Source organism: Ambystoma mexicanum, chromosome 9 (genome assembly GCF_040938575.1).
Source record: "Ambystoma mexicanum isolate Mex_15411 chromosome 9, UKY_AmexF1_1, whole genome shotgun sequence".
NCBI lineage: Eukaryota > Metazoa > Chordata > Amphibia > Caudata > Ambystomatidae > Ambystoma > Ambystoma mexicanum.
In genome coordinates, this window is record NC_090931.1 from 1,519,555,348 (window position 1) to 1,519,577,713 (window position 22,366).

At 46.7% G+C, this 22,366-nt stretch overlaps 1 long non-coding RNA gene across 2 annotated transcripts in view; it reads right to left on the reverse strand.

Moving 5' to 3' along the window:
• Positions 1–19,678, reverse strand: part of LOC138489829 (uncharacterized) — a 499,715-nt gene extending 480,037 nt beyond the window's left edge. For both annotated transcript variants that reach the window (XR_011274930.1, XR_011274931.1), the window contains exon 1: positions 19,521–19,678. This is a non-coding gene — a long non-coding RNA (uncharacterized lncRNA). The remainder of the gene's footprint in view (positions 1–19,520) is intronic.
• Positions 19,679–22,366: the final 2,688 nt, after the last annotated feature.

Genomic DNA, 22,366 nt, shown 5'->3' on the forward strand with positions numbered 1-22,366 from the left:
CATCGGGGTGCCAACTTGTTTGGTCGTAGGTGTCGGGGGAGTAATTTCGATGACAACCAAACTCGATCTCCGACCATATAAGAAGGACCTGGTCTTCTCTTGAAATCCGCATACCTCTTGGTCTGTAATCTGGCTTTCTCTAAATTTTCTTTGGCTTCCTGGTGTGTGTTGATAAGAGTTTCGATCCAGGAGTCAACAGTAGGTACTGGTGTAGGGTGAGGAAGAACAGAAGGTAAAACCGATGGATGGAAACCTTGACTACAATAAAAAGGGCTGGTCTGGAGCACTGAATGCTCGGAATTGTTGTAAGCGAATTCTGCAACAGGTATCAGGAGTGACCAATCATACTGGACCTTGGTGGCAAAACATTGGAGGTATTGTTCCAGGGTTTGGTTTGCTCGTTCTGTGACTCCATTGGTTTGGGGATGATATCCAGAAGAGAGAGCACGTTGAATTCCCAGGATCCGACAGAGGTGTTTCCAGAATTGTGAAATGTATTGAGGACCTCGGTCAGATATGATCTTGGAAGGTAGGCCATGTAATCGGAATATGTGTTCCAGAAATATACCAGCCAGCTCTGAAGAGGAAGGTAGTTTACACAGAGGCGTGAAATGGGCCATGTGTGTGAACAAATCTATGGTGACCATGATGGTAGTATAGCCCCGGGAAGGTGGTAATTCCACTATGAAATCTGTAGCAATGACTTCCCATGGTCTAGTGGGGAGATTGGGTTGTAGAAGGAGACCTGGTGGTCTCTTGTTATCATGTTTATTCTGGGCACACACCACACAAGTCTGGACATATTGCTGAACGTCAGACCTCATTTTCGGCCACCAGAACTGTCTCTGTATAAGACGGATGGTGTTTGTGATACCACGGTGCCCGGAGTGGAGTGTGTTGTGACAAAGGGTAATTATTTTCTGCTGTAACTTCCGTGTAGGAATGAGCAATGCATTGTCCTTGAATAAGTACCCATCCTTGGCCCTTAGATTCCACTGGTTTCTCCTTGAAATGTCCTTCCATATTTCAGAGGATTGGGTTTGCGATCGGACTTCTTCCAGGAGGTTGATCGCTTGGGCTACGAAGATTGTGGGAGAGAACATAGTAGGATATGTCTTATCCTCAGTGGTTAGGTAGTCAGGACGTCGAGACAAGGCGTCAGCAATTAGATTTTGTGATCCAGGAACATGAGTGATGTGGAACTGGTACTGGGCAAAAAAGTAGGCCCAACGTGCTTGACGGCTGTTCCTGCACTCCAAGGATTGTAGAATCTGGAGATTTCGATGGTCCGTACGGACTTGTAGAGGATATTTGGCTCCAAGAGGAAGGTGTCGCCATTCAGTAAAGGCTTGGCGGATGGCTAACAGTTCTTTTTCCAGGACGGAGTAGTGTGTTTCACTTCGAGTCAAGGTTCTTGAAAGATACGCAATGGGGTGTTCCAGGTTATCCTCCAGTTTCTGTTTTAACACTGCTCCTATAGCATAGTTAGAGGCATCCGTCTCCACTAAAAAGGGCTGACTTGTATCGGGTTGGGCCAAAATAGGGGCTTGTGTAAATTCGGTCTTCAAATGATGGAAGGCAGTGTCTTGTATTGCTGACCAGACAAAGGGAGTATCCTTCTTTAAGAGAGCCACTATAGGTTGAACAATCTCGGAAAAGGTGGATATAAACTTCCGGTAAAAATTGGCTAATCCCAGGAAGGATTGAACTTGTTTCACTGTTATGGGGGCTGGCCATGCAAGAATGGCTTTTACCTTTGAAGGGTCCATACCAATTCCCTCTGGACTAAGGATAAACCATAGATAGTGAACAGAGGTGACATGAAACAAGCACTTTTCAGGTTGGGCTAGGAGATGATGTTCACGGAGACTTTGTAAAACTGCCTTCACATGTTCTTCATGCTTCACGGGATCCTTGGAAAAAATCAGTACGTCATCCAGGTAAACAATGACGTAGAGGAACAACATGTCCAAGAACACCCTGTCCATGAAACGTTGGAACACTGCCGGGGCATTGGCCAGTCCAAAGGGCATGACCAAGTATTCGTAATGGCCAAAGGGTGTTCTAAAGGCGGTCTTCCACTCATCTCCTTCCCGGATGCGGATCAAATGGTAGGCACCCCGGAGATCTAACTTAGTGAATATTACTGCGCCTCTCACGGCTTCCAGGATATCCGATATTAAGGGTAGTGGGTATCGGTCTTTGAGGGTGCATTGATTCAGGCCACGATAATCGAGGCAAGGTCTGAGTTCCTGGGTATCCTTCTAAGGAACAAAAAACAATGAGGCTCCTGCTGGTGATTTTGAAGGTCTTATGGTGACATTTCCAAGATTTGTATCCAGGTACTCCTTGAGGGCCTTTTTCTCGGGTTCAGAAAGGATGAACATCCTACCGAATGGAATCACTGCTGAAGGTTCGGTTTCAATTGCGCAGTCTTCGGGTCTGTGTGGGGGTAAGGCCTGGACTATGGCTGTTGAAAAGACATCGGCAAATCCTTGGTAGACCTCCGGAACCTGTATGATATTGGAAACCATGAGTGGAGTTTCTTGCTCTTTCGGGGTTTCTTTTGGAGGTGTTAAGGGTGGATCCAAGGACAAGCAATGAGACATGCAAAACTCCGAGCCTAGGAATAGAGAACCTGCCGTCCAGTTGATATATGGATTGTGTCTTTGTAGCCAGGGCATTCCCAATACCATGGGATAGTGGGCGGACTTGATGATATCGAATCTGATTAGCTCTCGATGGTGGTTTATGGAGAGCTGGAGCTCCTTGGTCTGCAGGCTTATGGGTCCTGAACTGAGGGGTCTTCCATCGATGGCTTCCACAGGCTGCATGGTACTCCGAGCCTCATATGGGATCTGATGACTGACAACCCATTCCTGATCAATAAATACCCCCATAGCTCTGCAGTCTACCAAGGCCAGTATGGGACAGGACTTGTTAGTAGAGGGTGAAAGAAATGTCTGGAGAATAACCAGCTTGTTTTGTCCAGGAGATTTCAAGGATGGAATTGACGTGGAGCAAACATTTCTCTCCCGAATCCTTGCTCCGTTTAAGACCGGGAGCTGGCGTTTCCCGAACGCCGAGGAGGTGCCAAGGGACATTCTCTGACCAAATGTTTGTCTGAAGCACAATACATACACAACCCCGTATGAATCATTCTTAGCCTTTCTTGAGGAGTGATGGGACCACGGAAGGCCCCAATCTGCATGGGTTCTGGTTTTGAGGCCGAGCTTGGGTTTGCATCCGTTCTGACTGGGCTTTCGAGGGACACCTTGGATGGATTCCCTTTGGATTTTTTCTTTTCAGCCTTCCTTTCTTGGATACGGAAATCTATTTGCATGGCAAGGTCCATTAGTGGCTGGAAGGAATTTGGTCGAGCCACTCTGGCTAGCTCATCCTTGATTTCATTGTTCAGGCCTCTCCTGAACAGGGTGAAACTAGCCTCGGAGGACCAGTCGGCCTCTTTCACCAATTGTTTGAATCTGGTCACATAGGTGAGCATATCTTGGGAGCCCTGTTGAAAATCCAGCAAACGTTCTTGGGCGCTGTAGACCTGCTCGGGGCGGTCAAACATATCTCTCAGGGCCTGTATGAATCCTTCATAATCATCTAGGAGTGCATCGCCGGAGTTAACAAAGGGTGTTGCCCAAGTTAAAGCATTGCCGGAAAGGTGGGAAATAATAAAACCCACCTTAGCTCTGGGAGTCGAGAAATAATAGGGCTTCAATGTAAAGTGTACCAGACATGAATCCAGGAATCCATAAAGTGTTTTTGTTGAACCATCGTATTTGTCGACAATACCGCCCAACAGGACACCTTCCTTTGTGGCAGAATCCTGGGATAAGACCAATTGTTTGAGCGCAGCGTTTTCCGCCTTAAGATTCTGAACTTCGGTCGATAGTTCTTGCATGTGTCGCATCAAGTCCTGCACGGCGTCTTCCATCTCGTCGTTAGGCTCGGTCGTTTGGCGTCTCAAACTGTCAAGGAGTTCCCCCCTTCTCACCTGAGTTCGTTCTTTGCCGGTGTCCTGGATCGCTGTCTTCTTGCGAACGCACCTGGACTTGAAGAGTGCTGCTCGAGTCCCGTCTGTATCCAGGTTGCGTTCAGATCCGGGAATGCTGAATCCAGGAATCCAGGGGATCAGGCCTTAGAAGAAAGGCACGGGTCCAGGAAACAGGAGAATTGGGAAAGGGCTAGGAGTGGAAGGAATACGAGGGCAAGGAATCAATATCGGGCGCTACGGAACACACGTCGGCTAGCTACTTTGCAATACATTGAGACGGACGGAGCCGCGGAAGGCGTGGTCTAATTATAGAGCACGCTACGTTCAGTGCATGGAGCGAGCAAGGGCTCCCGCGCTGGGCGGCCATGTTGGGAGTAGCAGGGAAGGCAAGCCCCGGTGAGACAGGGACCAAGAGTTCCAGAAGGGGCGTGAACTGAGGTTCATGACAATCTTGGTAGCCTCGAACTTAAACCCGCTAGACCATATATGTTTTATTTTGGTTCCGGCTGGGTTTATTTGCCATTTCTTTTTGTAAAAGTCTTTCGTGTTTTACTCTGCGCGCCAAACCAGGTTTGATTACTTTGTTCACCGTCTTTTCGCGAGCTTCTACGCAGAAGCCCTCCTTAGGCGCATGTATGTCTGGGGGGACAGGATGTGAGGGAGGGGTTTAAGACTCCCTGCACAGGGTATCCTTGGAGACCCATGTCGCACTCTAAAATGATTGGCTGTGGTGACTGTCCCGGCAGGGCAGCAACCCTGCTGTGTGATTGACAGGCAGGCTGTGTGAATGGGGGAAAACTGCATAAAAAGCAGGTCTCCGGGGGTGGAAAGGCAGAGTCGCCACTGGAACGAAAGAACCGACGAGGAGCTGATGGAAGAGGACCCCTACAATGACTGAACTGCCTGGTGAAGCCCTGCTGCAGGTCCAAATCCTCGAACTGAAACGACAGAGAAGATCCTCCAGGAATCTTCTTTCCCTGAGCTGGTGGGACCAACCAGTTCACCCAAACTGCAAGCCAGGACTCCCTCCTCTGGTCGAATTCGCTATACAGAGCTACAGTGGGCCGTATAGCCAGGAAGGTCGGACCCTGCTTGGGTTTTAAGGAGCGCACCTTTTATTTGTTGCTTTGCTCTGCTGCTGGTTTCTTCTCTGGGCAGTGCAGGACCCTCCAGTCTTCTTACTTCATGTCAGTCTGACAGTCGCTTCAGGAACCGTGAGCCTGCAGGAACTGCCAGGAACGTCCGCATCAGCTACAGCTTCTTCTCCACTGAAAGGTACTGTGCAAATCCGGTTGTTTGTTTCGTCCAGCCGCGGTGAAGGTGTGTGAAATCTTTCTCCACTCTGAGGGCTTGTCCTTCTCTACTCTTTTAACTAACTTTTCTGCCGACCAACTTCATCCAGAACTCTTGGCAAAGACTTAACCGCGAACTACCCTGAACTGTGTGATCTTGAGCAAAAGACTTTTGTCCTATTGACTTTGGCCCTAAGCCTTTTTGATTTGATTCCATCACTGTAGTTCCTCTTTCTAGATTGCCCTGCTTACTTACCTGTTGGTGCTGTCCAATTTCTGCCTAACTTTGTCTTCCCCTCCCTTTGAAATTTCTGGAGTGCCATTTTGCTCCCACTTCATTTGTGAGCTTAACTTGTCTGGAACCTATTGGGAGTGGTGTGGTGTATTAAGAATGTGATTTTTAAACTGTTTTACTTTAGTGAAATGTTATACAACTGATGTGTAAATAAATGTATATTATTTTACACAGAAACCTTTAGTCAGTGTTTGTTTGATTCATAGTAATTGCTGTCCTTTGTGTAACTATTGATACTGCTCACTTACTCTTGAGATAAGTCTGGCTGCTCAGCCATCGCTACCACTTTTACTGTGTAGTACAGGCAGTGCTCCAGATAGGATTTTGAGGTGGGAGTATTTTACGCATGATTTTTCAAATTAGAGAGTAAATGCAATTTCAAGAGAGTACAAATGAGTTTTCTCCTCTGCAAGAGAGTAAAACGTATCCAACATACACCCAATGCATATGTAAAATCGGACCCGTAGACCAAAAGAGTTGTAGATCAAAGTTGTCTGGCTTGCCTTTAACCATTTTATTACACTTGTGGAAAATATTCTGGCATAAAATAACTTGAAAGTACGTGCTACATACACAGTTAGTTTTCAAAATTCTAATGTATTGCTTGCAGAGGGAGTGTGAGTAAGCAAGTGTTAGCATATGATTTACTTACAGGAACTTGCACACATAATCTCAGGAACAGTCAAAACCTGCTAAACTACCTCCCTGGCTGTCTGCTGCAGGAAATTAATGTGGATCCCCACATTGTGTACAAAACCAAAAACATGATTCTGGCAATTACAGTTGGGAAGAAATGCAGACAAGTGCATAAGTTGCAGACTGGTCCTAAATCCCTGCTTCAACACTAAAGTGTGTGATCCTGGGCAACTAATTTTGCCACTGTGCCTTTTTAGCAAAAACAGAAATGTCTATAACAGGTGATTTATTGCCAACTAGTTACTACTCAAAAAAGCCTGACTGACCCCTTTTCCACTGTTTGAACTATACCATTAATAGTAGTGACCATTTATATAATCCACATGACAAAGGGCCTAATTCATTGAGCGTTTTCCAATGGGCTGTTGCCATTATAAAAGGTTTCTGTGAATTAGGCCCAAAGTGTATATGTCTCGTGACTTACTCCTTGCTGATTCTTTAATATAAATCCACATGAACTCCTTGAGTATTAATAACTCCCCTGTACCTTCCCCCATCCTCTACTTCCATCACAGGTGAGCAGTCTTGATTGCCCAATAGGTTTCTTCCAAGCAGGTGAAGAATCTGCATCTCTGGCATGACACGCATCACAGCCAATTTAGCCCGTAATCGCTAATCAAATCAGGGGGATTAAAGAGTGGTGGAAGCGGAAAAAAAGGAACTACTGGTACTCTGGCTGCATCCAAAAATGAGGGAGTGGGGTGGCCAGACAGATGGGGCGGGTAGGCAAGGGGGGAGTGTGGGACGGGACCAGGATCACAAACCTTGCCTGAACTGTGAAGCAGGGATTTTAATCCACTCTGCAAATTTGACCACATAGCTTCCAAGGTTTACTTGGTACAAATAGTTTGGATTTCAAGGCCAACAGTAATGATGTCTTATAAACATGTAAATCCTTACAGCTACATGTTAAGCCAAAAGAATATCATTGTGGCTTTAATGTTCACGTCCTGAATGGTATCCTATAAGTCCCAGAATGCAAGATAATCTCAACCTGAAAGATCTAGTTAACTCCACAGTACTTTCAGTGATTGAAGACATGTAATAAAAGATGTTATATAATAAACTGAGATATGGAGATTCATTGCAACAAACCTCCAGCTCAAACCTCCATTGAAAACATTTTGATTAGTGACTTAAAGCAACTTTATTCGTAGCATGAAAAGGATCTTTTCAAGGGCAACTTGCATATGCCCATGTTCCACGTGTGATAAGCGCTGTCATACTTCACAACAGAATGACTACAGATGGGTTATTTAAATGTGCAGCGCAATCGCATGCCAGAAAGGTATGGATCGCTCATCAGAACAGCATCACCTGACACTGTAGCAATCAATCTCTCATAATGCAGAGGATGATTTCGGAAAATCACATCTATTGGCAAAGGTGCGCTTTGTGTGGGTGCCTTTTTTTCCCAGCCTCGATCGATGGGTTTATAAATGACTGCTGTTATAAATGAATGCTGCCATCAAGAAAAAGGGAAAGCTTCGAGAAATGGCAGCGCTCCAATCTCTCTTTGTGCAAGAAGGGGGGGGTTGTGTGGCAGTCTCAAAGCTGTTGCATGCACTGGTTTGTGTGCAAGCGCTGAATTGCACGGTTTTCCAATATGATGGCAGAGAGAGTGCATTAAATTAACAATATCTTTCCACCAATCTACACAGTGCAAAATTAGCATTAGCTAGCTTTTACTTGCTCCCTCAACCCACACCACTGCTAGAAGCCACAGCACTCTGCCCAAACTGTCTAGGCGCTTTACACAGTTTCACAACTGAACCAATCGCAGATGTTATATTTCCAAGCCATGTTATTGAACTCAGAAAGGCGAGAAACACGTATCGCTCCCCTAGGAATTGCCTTGTGACCTGGCTGTTTCCATTGAAATGTCTGCAACAGCGGAATTAACCCGCTGAGCTGTCTCAGAGGTATTTTAAAGATTGATTTCCCGAGAAGGCCATGGACTCCGTAACCTCGCTGGTAATGTTATGGATGTTCGAGCTGGGAAGAGAGTGCAGTAATTGATATCGTTTGGCCGATCACCAAGAGTGCAGTGAAGCATGCGCCCTGGGAGCACTTACCTTTCACTGGGACCACCCAGATCCTTCCGTATGGATCCGTTCTTGGCATTATTTCCAGGGCCACCTTCATGCAGTGGAAACAGACGGTTAATGGTACAATGCACATCTCTCATTAAAAACGAAATACTCGCAGGTGTGCCCTTTCCAAAATGTCTAGCAGACATCATAGATATATAAAGAGCCCATTTAATGATGTGTTAATATAAAAACATAATTAAATGGGCGCTTTGTGTTGCTCACTTTAACTATCATGCTCTGCCACTGTTAAAAGAAATCTGTTTGCTGGTGTAGATCCAAGACACCTTTTGTACTCTAGTGCCATCTAGTGGAGGAAAGTAGGCTTTTTAATGAAAATAAATAAAGCGTAAACGGTACGCAGAAGAAAATTAAATGCTCTGTAATGGCCATAATTACATGCGTAAAATGGGCCTATAGGCCGCTTATCTGGAGGGCTGAGTACAGGCTTGTACCAAAGGTGAATTTGTACTGTCACATGTAGTCTTAATTGTTTTTGGTGTTCCCAAAGGGTACTGCATATAATTCTGCCTAACAGCAGCAGCCCTCCTTCAAATTTATACCACCATCGAAACCTGGATGCCAGTCAATAGTCTCTGCTTAAATGGGGACAAAACCGAGATCATACTTCTAAGCCCCAAGGAAATACTGCCTAAACTTAACAAAAAATAGGACAACTTTACCATTGACAACACCAACATACCTGTCTCCACCTCCGTAAAGACCCTTGGAATCTACCTTGACTCGACCCTTTCGATGACTCGACAGGTCAGCGCCATTGCCTCTGCCCACACCACCAAACTTATAAATGCCATTAAACCTTTTCTAAACCCCCAAAACTGTCTATCCACCGCCCGTGCCACGATAGGAGCAAAACTGGATTACTGAAATGCCCTCCTTGCAGACACCTCAGCCAAAAATCTTAACAGGCTCCAAATAGTGCAAAACAATGCGCTCCGAGCAGCCCTCAGCATCCCCAAAAGAGTCCACATCACACAGGCCAGGCGAGCCACACATTGGCTACCAGTCAAGGAAAGGGTCCATTTTAAGATCTTCACCCTCACGCATAAATGCATCAGTCTCTCTGCACCATCCTACTTATCTGAAACCATCACCAGAGACATCTCTACACACCCCGAAAGAAGTCACCACGCCAACCAACTCTGCGTTCCCGTCAAAAGAGCTACGCTGGAGGTATAGGTTTCCCTCACATAGCTCCCAAATTATGGAATGCACTACCCAACACACTCAGAGCCGAACCATACCTATCCACCTTTCGCAAAACCCTCAAAACCACTCTGTTCAAGTAGCTCCATCTGCTCACAAAGCATAACATGTAACTAGGTTTTTCTGCATCCTATGTAACCACTAAGCTTTTTGTATCCTCTGTAACCAGCAAGTTTCTCTGTAACAGCGCCACGATGCCTAAGGGCTGCTGTGCGCTTTATAAATGCTAATGAATAAATAAATAAATCCACCTGGTTCTGCAGGAGTTATAAATAGTGAATGATGGAGACTGCGGCGACTCTGGCAGAGTGATGGCCTTATTTTCCACCTCCTGAGCCGCTGTGGTGTGACTCTGTGCTATTAACTCTACCAATTGCGTTGGACTATTCAGTGAAAGAGAAGTTAGCTCTGAGGGATTCAGGGACACCCTTAGATCTATCAGCTCTGTCGAAGGATCCCACACCCCCATAGAACAGAGTAGCATCTGAATAATCTGCTCCATTGATGCAAGTTTAAACACTATAGAGTACACAATATCCCAAATGTCAATGCCACTTCTCTGAGGGGGTTCAGCAGAGCAGACATATTCTAGATTAGCCTCGCCCACAGGAGTAGACCTCAACTTTATACCGCTCCTTGCTGTTTAGAAGTGGAGAGGCTTGGACTGCCTTAAGAGACTTGAACAGGATATTTTCCGATTATCATCATCTCTCAGCTGCATTTGACATTCGACCGATAATCCATGTCCTCCCCTCCTCACCGCCCCTTCATTCTTATTGAGAATTTTGGACCCGCAATCCAAGATGAACCCCTACATTTTGTTCATTTTAGCAAGAACCTCAGTTAAGGATGATATTACGTCTCGGATTTCACATTGTACGATGCCATGCCCTTTGTCCATAGATTCAAATTTCTAGTTAATACTGGAAAGGTGCAAATATCAATAAGAGTTGGATCCTGAGGACAAAGGTTGCTCCCAAGAGGCGTGGATAAAAGGACCCTCTGACTCAAACCAAAGACATCCTGCCCAGACAGTGGACATCTCTGTAGTTAATTTGAACCACCATATGGAATTGGGCTCTCGAATTGCATTGACAATGGGGTTGGTTAAAGTGAATAGTAGGAGTTACAGAGGAAGAACAGTTATTGGACATTTTATTGGGAGAATTCCCCTCAAAGCTCTTTGGAGGGGTACTACCATGATTAAATAGACATACTTCATCCACTGCAAGAGGTAACAATGATCGTGGTGTGGGTGGGCCTAGAGATAATCGTACACGCTTACCCAACTCAGCCAACACAACTGGAGCTAGGACTGATACATCAGATACATAGTTGTTTGGAACTGTGGAGCAGAATCTTGCTAAAACCTGGGGAAGGGGAATTGACTCTGTCTATAAGGAGAGTGTTACATTACAAGCTCAATTCTTATACTAATTATGTTCTCTGTGTACTGCCATGCATTACCATATTTATTTATTTATTGTATCTATAAGTGTGAGGTACAGATATCCTTGTTATAGTGTTTCAGTTAGTTTATTTTAGGCAGGGAAATCCTCTTCAGGGTAGGGATAGTGAGGCGTTTATCCAACCGTCTAATTTAATAAAATGGCATTTGTTGAAAAAGTTTTGCAAAGTTGTCTGCCTCACATTTCCACTGTATGCAGATGATATAATGTTGTTGTACTGCACTCTGGTGAGTTTGCAACGGATGCCAAATACCTTTGATCAGTGTACGAAAGTCAATGATCTTACTACAAATGCCAATAAAATGAAGGTACTGATATTTGAGGCTGGTCGGAAGGGAATGAGGGACTGGTGGCTTGTGGGGCAAAGGTTCAAGGTTGTCAAACAGACTAAATACCTGGGTTTTAACATATCTATCTAGCAGAATAAAAATGTCCTGATTGACAATCTAAAAGCGAAAGCTAGGTATTTTCTCTCCCAAATTACATATTTGCAGGGGAGTTTGGGGAAATTTTCACTAATCCCTGTCCTGAAATTTTATGAGGGGAAAGTTATACCTACCATTATTAATGGCCTTGATATGCATCACCAATTATTCGATTTAGATTTTATCGAAGAGCTGCTTTGGGGAGGGACCTTAGCATTGCCGTAGGCAGTATCCATGATCCATGACTGCAATAAGGTTTGAATTGGGGATTATATCGCTCAATGTGAGAGCGATGTGGAAACATTTACTGGTTTGTAGACATTTCATCCACCCCCCCCCCCCCCACACACTCGCTATAGGGTTATTTTAATACGGAAGAGACAATTCCTATGTAGCCGACTGCGAAGCTCGATTAAGTACAATGGGCTTTGATCTGAATAATATCCCAACGGATTTACCTGCTATGAAAAAACATCTATGGCAGTATGATTGATGCAATACCTGCACCAATTTGGGGTAATACAAGAGTAGTAAAGATCTGGCAAAAACAGACAGGAAATTGGGAGAGCTGGTGCCCTTCCTTATTAAACACCCATTTTAGTGGTTTGTAAACTCGATTTTGAGGTTCTGTCTAAATATACTGCCAACAAATGCTAATTGCTTTCTTAGGAAAGGGGAAAGGTGTGTGGGCCTTTTATGTCAGTTTTGTTCTATTGAAATTGAAACACTAATGCATTTGGTATTATAGTGTGATGTATTAGGAAATCTTCGCTCCAATTGTTTCAAGAGTTTTGTGAGGGACCGCAGGAACTAAGGGAGCCACTTTGGGAAAGATTGTTTGATACTACCTCATGTACACTGACTAACACACTATTCCAGTTCTTACAAAGAGTAAACTTATGATATATTTATTCATAAACTGTGAAATTAACTTTCTTTTTGTGTAAGATTTGAAAAGAAAATGTCACAACAATCTTAAAAAAAAGAAAAGAAAACCCAAACTGGAACCAAATGACCAGAAATGCTGAAACGTTGCACCCGATACAGATTTTGTATCGGCACTACAACCAGACAACACCCAGCACCGCAGAAAAGAAAAACGTCACAGGAGCAACATAAAACAAATGTTTTAAGACCCACAGCAGAGAGGCCATCAGACACAGTTACAAAAACCGTGCTGGAAAAGCGGATGAGCTTAGAGGTGGTTTTAATGCTTTTCAGCTGTATAACCCAGCCCAAGGGGGAAAGGCAAGCACAGATTGGCCTACAGAGACAGGTGAGCACAGGAATCAATGGAAGGGGAAGGAGTTAGAAGCAAAAGACTGACAAATGGTGCGAGAAAGGGTCTAACTGTGAGGATCTCTACTATGTTTATTGCTATGGAGGCGTGACTATATTTTCCTGGCTGCTCGCAAAGACTTTAAGAACTCAGATACCAGCAGAATGCGGAGTAGTGGTAGGTCTGCTTGCTTTTCAACATCATAACACTGCTTTACAGTAATACGGCCGCCGCACGACCCTCTCCAGCAACACATGGGAGGGAAAATAATAACTTGCACTGATTCCCAGCTTGCTTAGTGCTTGGCTTACCCCGATCTATGTTCACTGCTGTGCTACTGTGTACTGGAAGAATTGAAGAGGGGGGTTGTCTTGCGGTTTATTTATTGTCTGTATGCAGTGACTGTGGAGCTTAGACTCTTTGAGCCGTGTGCATATTTACTTTTACACAGTGACTGTGGAGGTAAAATCTAGAGAAGTACTTCAATCTAGTGTTGAACCCAAAGAACCTATCTTTTATAGCCCTAAAAATCCATATCCTCCACAATGTCAAAGTATGCCAACAGGAGCAGGGAACCTGTGACGATCTCTGCCCCATCTGTCTCTAAAAAGGTTTGACATATTTTTTCCTATTATAGTAACATCCAGTGAGAGAAATATTCGCTTGATCCTTTTGAAGATGTAGAGAAATTAAAACTTTCCACAAAGGACTGCATGCCCAGAATCCCTCAGGTACTGTGAAGAATAAGAGGGCTAAAGAGACATGCAGGAGCTCGGGTGAGGCAGGCCAGCCTAATAGCTTTTGGCAGGGTCAGGCAATTAGTTCTAAGGGCCTGTACCTGAAACCAATTAAGCCCCCTGAGGGGCATAAAAGGCTGCTGCAGGGAGGAGCAGTAGAAAGAAGCGGGAGTGAGAGCTGGAAGGTTGGCCGTAGCAGAACTAGGAGTACAAGGCTGGGAGTTCACAAGGGAGTGTCACCACAGAAGGAACGCCGGAGTAGAGCAAGTGCAGATTTCACAAACCCTGTTTGGCTGTGGCAGCATTGGAAGAGACTGGAGGAAACAAGCAATCTTTCCAGGTGCACCTAATTGCTGTGAATGCAGAGCTGAAGTTGTGCATCCACCCCAGGCCCATGTGCAGAAGCAAGCAGAGGGAAACTGAAGAGTAGAAGTATCTCCTTCGATGATGCCGGATCGGAGATACCCGTGTAGCAGAGGGGTGTGGGTCCCAAGAGTGCCTGCAGCAGCAGTAGTTGAAGAAACCAAGCAGGGAAGCGGAAGCAGCCCGCAGTTACAGGGATTGTGGAGAGGAGAAAGTGATGCTCCATACTCCAAATCAACTAAAATTACTTTAATGACCAGCTTTCTTAACATTTGCATGCATATTTCGCTCGGTACGACGTCCTTTCATCATCAGATTTTTCATCCCCAGACATTTGAACGTGCACATTCCATCGAATGTGCACATCTAATTTTTTAGGGGGGGGTGGGAAAGGGCAAATAAGGGTTTGGGCGGGTGGGCAATAGGAAAAAATAAGTGAGGTGGGGGGTTTGGCGGGGATCCCCCACAAAAAAAAAAACATGAGCACATTCGATGGGATGTGCACGTTTAAAAGCCTGGGGATGAAAAATCTGCCGATGAAATGACATGGAACCATTTCGCTCAAACTTGTTAGTAGAAGTGGGAAGTCCTATTAACACATGAACTGTAACATGCAATGAAATATCAAAGCTGAAACACCTGCGTGTTGTAAAAGCCTTTTTCCCCCATTGCTAAGCAAAATTCGATGCCGATCAGTCGCGTGTCTCTCGTTAATACTGAGACCGCTGTCAGTAAAGCTAAGGACTCTTAATGGACTCTCCTGAAGTGTTACAATCCAGTTTTCACTGATTAAGAAGTTGAGCATGAAACATTGTGTCCCTAGTACGTTAGAGGCTGAGAAACTGACCGAAAGGCACGAACGCGTAACTTTGAAGTGGCAGTTCAAAGGTAAAATGAAATCATGTGTGCCTAATTTCATTTTTATTGGAAAACTGATCTATTGTAACACCACGAACAATAAAGTAGAAGTTATAAAAGCAGTAGAAGCGGAGCAGTGAACAAGTACAGCCAAAGCGAGAGGCCCAAACCCTATTTTACCATATCCAGCTCATATAAGAACTGAACAATATTGTTTGAGAGTTGTTGCGGCTGCGTTACCTCAAAGACTTCCAACACTAGAGGTGACTAGGTTATTCAAGGCTGGATAGAGTGGCACTATAGCCCTGGTATAGCCACTGAGGACACTGGGCCTCATTACAAGTTGGGAGGTATCCTTGTAGTAAATCCACCGGGATACCACCCAACTCAAATTGCGTTACTGCTACTTGGTCCGGCGCTATTAGTGCTGGATCCCGAGTTGTGGCGGCCGGGGGCGATGTACCCAATGTGGCATTCTGGGCGCTATTACTGTGGTGCTATTGGCGCCACGGTAATAGCGCCAGAAATGGGCAGAAAGTGGTAAGATTTAATCACCAACTTTCCGCCCACCTCAGGATTCTTCCCGCACTGCCCAACCCGTGATGAGGCCCAGTGTCCTTGAAGCTGGGGAAGGGAGCTGGGTACTTGTTCAACATTGCTGAAGTTGCCTAAATATTTAAGGGTTGCAACAGAAGCAGCATAATTGATTGGGGTTGGTGGCAACAAGGCAGAAGGAAAGGTAAAGAGGCTTCCCTCTCTTACTACATGAGAGAGAATGACAAAGTTACTCACGTAGTGACTACCTTACTCCTAGTCCATAGTCCCCTTTCCTCCATACTTGTGGGGACATTCCGTCCTTCGGTGCGGGACCGGAGCACTTTTGCTAAAAAGCATCAACAATAAAATGTGTCCTCCTCTTTTAACGCGGGGGCCGCACGCGGCCGTAACCCCGCCCTCCTGAGCTCCACCCCACGCATAGCCCTGGAGTCTTTTTCTATCACCAGGTCTGAGACCATTTAAGCAATAATAGAGGATACTTATTAGAAGGGGACGGCGGGCGGGCGTATAGAGTAAAGGGTTATGGACTAGGAGTAAGGTAGTCACTACGGTGAGTAACTTTGTCATACTCCTTCGTCCCGTCCCCTTTCCTCCATACTTGTGGGAGATTCCCAAGCACACACCATAGGTAGTACGGGTGGATGGCAAATCCCTTCACAGGAATACGTTCTTAAGAACAGCCTGGCCAAATTGGGCATCAGCCCTGGAGCTCAGGTAAAGCCGATGGGGAGGTCCACGAAGCCACCCTGGCGATGAACTCCCAAGAAACAGTCTTTGAAAGTTAATAGCAATCGCTTCGCACTAGAGTAGATGTGCATGGATACTCTTCGGTAATGAAGACCTTGAATGCTTTAGGCCACTGAAAAACATGAGGCAATCCAGCGGGCATAGTTTCTTTGGAAGCTGGTTCCCCCGTCAGGTCTCCTAATGTAAGAAAGAGTCGTAAGGAGCTTCTAAGCTTACTATTCTATCTAGGTAAACCTCAGGGCTCGCCTGAACTGCAAATTGTGTAAAACTGTCTCAGCAACAGATGCCAGTTCAGGAAAGGAGACAGATTTGTTCTAATCAAATCCGGCAACCACATTAGGCAGGGAGGACGGATGAGAGCGAAGCACAACCTTATCCATGTGGAAAGTGAGGAATGGATGTTCCACAGAAAAGCTTGAAGCTCACTTACTCGCCTTGCCGATGTCATTGCGACCAGAAAGCAACCTTCCAAGAAAGGTACTTAAGATCGATAGTGGCCATGGGTTGAAAGGGCTTGTAGCGCGGGAAGAGATGAAGAGACCCGCAAAATGCCTTTTGATGACTGGATTAGTCATTGAAAAGTAACAGCTGTCCATGAACAGATAGTCCGCAATAGCGGATAAGTAAGTTCTGCCTAACCGAACATTGACGCCACAAACGGCTAGATGAGACACAAAAGATAGAACAGTGCCGACTGAAGCTTGCCTAGGATTGAGCTGTTTAGCTAAACACCAATGGCAAAACTGGAGTCACTTGCCTCTGTACTGATCCTTCGTAAAGGGGCTCCTGGCCGCTTGGATAATGCGCACTGTCCTTGGATAGATCGAACTGTGTTAACGATCTGAGCTCAGGCCCCAGGCCACCAAGCTGAACGATTGTGGGGAGGGCCACATCTGATGAATGCTCTGGCCAAGCAGGTCGGGAATCTGCAGCAATCTGAACGGGGAAGCACCCTCAGATGCTGTAGTTCCGAAAACTAAAATCTTCCTTGCCACCAAGGAGTCCCGAACAGAAGAGTGCTGTTAGCTGTGCTACTGAGCGACCTATAGTCAGGTGGCAATGAAGGGAAAGCATAAGCTTTCATGTCCCACGAGATCTCAAGGGTGTTTTCCTGGGAGGACACTCCAAGCCCATCCCTGGAAGCATAAAGAGTCAGTTTCCTGTTTGAAGAAGATGCAAAGAGGTCCACCTCTGAAGTGTCCCATTGATGCAAAATGTTGGAGAGGATATTGTTGTTCATCTCCCACTCGTAACAGATGTCGACTGGCGACTGAGTGAATCTGCGGTCACATTGAGGTGACCCAGGATGCGTACAGCCTGGAGCCAAACAATATACTGGATGGCCCAGCCTAAATTTGTATGGCAAGATCCACAAAGAGAGGAGACTTGGTGCCACCTTGCTTGTTGTTGTAAAACATTGACACCTAATTGTCTGTGCGAACAACACTGTTGCTTTAAGGGAGGTATTCTAAATGGCTGCCGCCCGCGGAGGTTGGGTTGCCATTTTCACACACCCGGGGCGGACTGCGTCACAGAAGCAAGTGAAACAATAGTCTCCCCAGGGAAGTCAGGGGCCTTGCGTGCCCTCTTAGCCTTGAAACAAGGAACCTCGGCAGAGCAGATACTGGCAGATCTAAGGTGTTTACCCGACACATTAGGGGTTGCCCCAGAATTAGCCTCTAATGGAGGATCCTCAGCAGAGCCGGTACTGGAAGGCCTGTGGTGTGTGAACGCTTTCTTTCGCCCCGCCCCCCCCAACAGAACTGGTATTACCAAAGCCGTGCACGTGGAAAGGCTGAGGGATATACCTTACGGCCAAGACTCTCAATGAGGGACCCTAAATTCTGTTGGTATCCGATTTAGCCCCAAGGAGGGGAACCACAGGATAAATCACGGTTTTATAGCCACCTCGTGAGGGGCCTCGAGCCAAGACTCGGTACAGTTAGCTCCAGAAGGAGGTGCCTCAGGGCAAACCCTGGTATCAAGAGCCACAGCAGAACTGGGTTCAACCTTAGCCCCAAATGGGGAACCTTGGAAGAAGATACAGTTTTGCCTGGTCTGCTGCGGGGGCCCTTGGAGGAGTTTACGGTGCGTCTCGCTGAGCTGGAATGGGAGCTGGTCCTTGCATGTTGCGCGTTGTAGATCTTCATTTGTACAAAGTTTAGGTGCTGGCTCTGTGTTTGCTAATAGGTTCAAGGGCAGCTTCTCCAGTGCTTGATGTCTGTAAAGCCCAAGGGCGCTCTGTGGCACTGTGCTCTGGTGGCATCTGCTGCATGCAGCCCTGGAAACTACAGAAAGAGTCATTAAAAAATATGTTTTAACTTTGGTCCAAAAACACTCCTCCAACTATCCCAGTCTATCTGGAATTAGGGTTACATCCTCTTCTCTAGGTGCGTGATGTTATGGATGCACCTCCATTGCACAGAGGATCTGACGGTTTGTAGGTGCATTTTCTAAGATATCTTGCCAATTGCAGAAGGTCTACAATGGGATTGACTGAAGAACGTCCCGACTCTAGATACTTCAACTTGGCCTCGGGACTCTTTGGCACATGATGCCAGGGCTACGAGAGCTGCCCCTGAAGAGTGGGCTACATGTCACTTCTCGGCAAGGAGGTACCCGGGGCAGGCTTACAGTTGTTTATCTGTACTTTTTGCAATGTCTGTGAACTGAATAAGCAAGTCATTATTCCAGAAGTTCAGTTGGAATCTTTTACCATCGGCCGTCTATACAGCGGTCTGGCACCCGGGCACATCTGCTTGTTGCCTGCTGTGCCTCAGTGTGCGGGAGTCAGAAGTCCATGTTGCCCACTTTAGATCAGGGTGGAATTAGGCAAAATGCAGCGGCCATCAATGTTCTAAAAAGTGTGGCAGTACCTGATATTTATTGGGCAGCATCTCCTGCTAACCTCCCATCACTGTAAATAGACTAGGCGAGCTGCTACGTAACTTCAATCTATATGTTTAGTTCATTTCCTGTCATGTGTGAAGGTTTTTATATGCCTGTATTTGTATGCACGTTACTTTTTGCACTATGTAAAGCTGGCCTGTTGCCTTATGGGAGGGAATCTGCAAATAACATGTGTATGTCTTCCCTGGTAGAAGTGCCAAGGTTTGCACTGAATACTTGCGCCCCTTGAACTCGGGCTCTTAAGGAACAGCCCCCCAGCCCCTCCTCTCGCACGTGGCACATTCTGAAGTGCACTCAGAGACAGGCCATGTTCCAGATCCTCTCCCATTCTGGAAATGTGTAATGTGGAGGCCCTCTCTGAGCGCCCCTGCAGCCCGCTCGTCCATGTTACACTGGTGCAGGTTCATGACCCCCGAGGTGGGCGGGCCCGTGATGGCAGAGGGAGCCCCTGTCCTCCAGGGAGGGCGCACGCACCTCGGTGCAGGCAGGCAGCACTGCTCGGGGCCACGAGCGATCGCATCTATATTATATATCCTCCATCCCTCCCGGGCCCCGCTCTGTCACTTACCTGCGTCTCTAGCCGGGTGGGTGGCCGGGGGCTGAGGGCTGAGGGAGGGTCTGTCACTCTCCTCTCCTCACACACGACACGACGACGACGACCACGAGCTGCTGCCCTCACACGCAGCGGCGACAACCGCCAACCGCCATCCGCGCGCGCCTTCCCCGCTCGCTCACCGCGCATGCACGCGCCCTTTCCCCGCTCGCAGCTCACCGCGCATGCGCGCCAGTCGTGCATTCACCCAAAGGCGGCCATTTTCTGGCGGGCTAATTCCGCTGCCACTGCCGCCGCTTCACTCACACACACGCACGCACTTATTATCACGGGCATAGCCGTCAAGTCACCCGCCCGCCTCTCCCACCTCATTCCTGCCAGGCCCATGTGCTCCCTGCTGCAGGGCTGGTGCATGCTTGCGCTTTCTGCCAGTCAGATGACGTTTCGCACGTGGCCAGAGAGAGTACACGCCAGTGAGCTGACCACGTGACAACCAGGGCAGTTTCCCCCCAGCATTGCAAGAGTGGGGCAGTGGGGACACGAAAAAAGTCCTGCCCCCCCACCCCCCAAATGCAGAGCACCCACAAACCGCCCACCCCGGTCACAATCTACCTTTTGGTAACATTTATGGCAGATGGCATATTAACACATAACAAAAAAAATAAAAGTGTAAATCATTACAGGTGCAGGGAACTACTCTATTAGAGCTCGGTCCAGGTGCTCTGGAGCAAAATACATATAAACCAACAGAAGCGACTTCACAGAAAAAGGACTTTGCATCATTCTTTGATACCTGGAGGCAACATGGAAGTAGACTTTATTGAGCCAAGTGGCAAATAACTTTGTGGTGCAAAATACCTAAATTACACTATTGTTATATATGGAGCAACTCTATAGTCAGGCCCTTTTAAAATAACAGCATGATATATTAACATACGCTCTGCAGTAAAACACTGGCAGAGTAAAACACTTTCATTGCAGATCTGCCCAGGATCACACACTTTGGTTAAATGGTAGAACTGGGATGTTGACAATTTAAGCACCTGACCACATCTTCACAGGTTTAGTTGATATAGATATTTCTTAAGGTTTCCCTTTGCATTTCATCTGCTTAAATTATACTTTATTTGTAAAAAATGCCTTTCATAATTAGCACTACATTATTTACATCATTATAGAAATATGTTGAGCAATAAGCGCATGGCTTTATTTTTATTCTCCCCATCCTGCAGATTAATGTGAGCCTAACAAATTCCCCTTGAATTAAGCCATAGTCATCATTTCACTCTGTTAAAAAAAACACAAATAAATGAATAAGGCATGCGCCATTATTCACCCTTTTCTTCTCACTGCCGATCACTCCCTCCCATGCACATTTCTAAAGGGAAAAAAGTCCCTGCTAATAGACCCCATCCCTCCCGTCTGTGCCTAATGCCTCACATTGAAATGCTCTGTTGACACAGAGCAACGTGAGAGCTCCTCTGCTGCCTGGAGCTCGCTGGGGCATTGTCCTGGCAGACGGACACCTCTCCCGTTCATAAAGGGTAAGGTGTCCTGCTGCCAGGACAATGAGCGTGCTGAGCACAAATTGCTCAGCCCACATTTTCATCCCAGTGGGACACCTTCCCAGTTGGGCACCCTCATTGAGGTGCTGAACAGAAGTAACCCGCTAACAAAAATCCTGGTCAGGCTCTCACATTTCGGACTTTGCGGGGTTCCCTGTGTTCCCCGGTGGTTTGGACACCAGAGGCCCATATCTGTATGTTGTGCCGGTCGGCAGAGCATCTCAAATTCCGGTCAGAAAACAGACTTGGGGTTACTTGTGTTTTAGGCTTTCCCCTTGGTGGCCATGTAGGTGCACCCACACATGTGAGGTACCGTTTTTATCGGGACACCTGTGGGAACGCGGGACGGTAGGCCATGTGTTGTTGGGGGCGTGTTTCGATGGGTGAGCCGAGCGAAATTTGCGGAAATTGCGTTTTTTTCCCACATTTCGGACTTTGCAGGAGTGTCTGGGTAATACATTCTGGGGCGATTTGGGCATATCATACCTCTGCGGATTCCCACGGGTGTCCTCTTTTCGGAAATGCATGGGGTTCCCTGTGTTCTCCGGTGGCTTGGACACCAGAGGCCCATATCTGTATGTTGTGCCGGTCGGCAGAGCGTCTCAAATTCCGGTCAGAAAACAGACTTGGGGTTACTTGTGTTTTAGGCTTTCCCCTTGGCGGCCAGGTAGGTGCACCCACACATGTGAGGTACCGTTTTCATCGGGACACCTGTGGGAACGCGGGACGGTAGGCCATGTGTTGTTGGGGGCGTGTTTCGATGGGTGAGCCGAGCGAAATATGCGGAAAATGTGTTTTTTTTCCCACATTTCGGACTTTGCAGGGGTGTCTGGGTAATACATTCTGGGGCAATTTGGGCATATCATACCTCTGCGGATTCCCACTTGTGTCCTCTTTACGGAAATGCATGGGGTTCCCTGTTTTCCTTGGTGGCTTGGACACCCGAGGCCCATATCTGTATGATGTGAGGGTGTGACATTTCAGGTGTGAAAACAGACTTGGGGTTATTTGTGTTTTAGGCTTTCCCCTTGGTGGCCAGGTAGGTGCACCCACACATGTGAGGTACCGATTTCATCGTAACACCTGTGGGAATGCAAGACGGTAGGCCATGTGTTGTTGGGGGCGTGTTTCGATGGGTGAGCCGAGCGAAATGTGCAGAAAATGAATTTTTTTTCCCACATTTCGGAGTTTGCGGGGGTGTCTGGGGAATACATTCTGGGGCGATTTGGGCATATCATACCTCTGCGGATTCCCACGGGTGTCCTCTTTTCGGAAATGCATGGGGTTCCCTGTTTT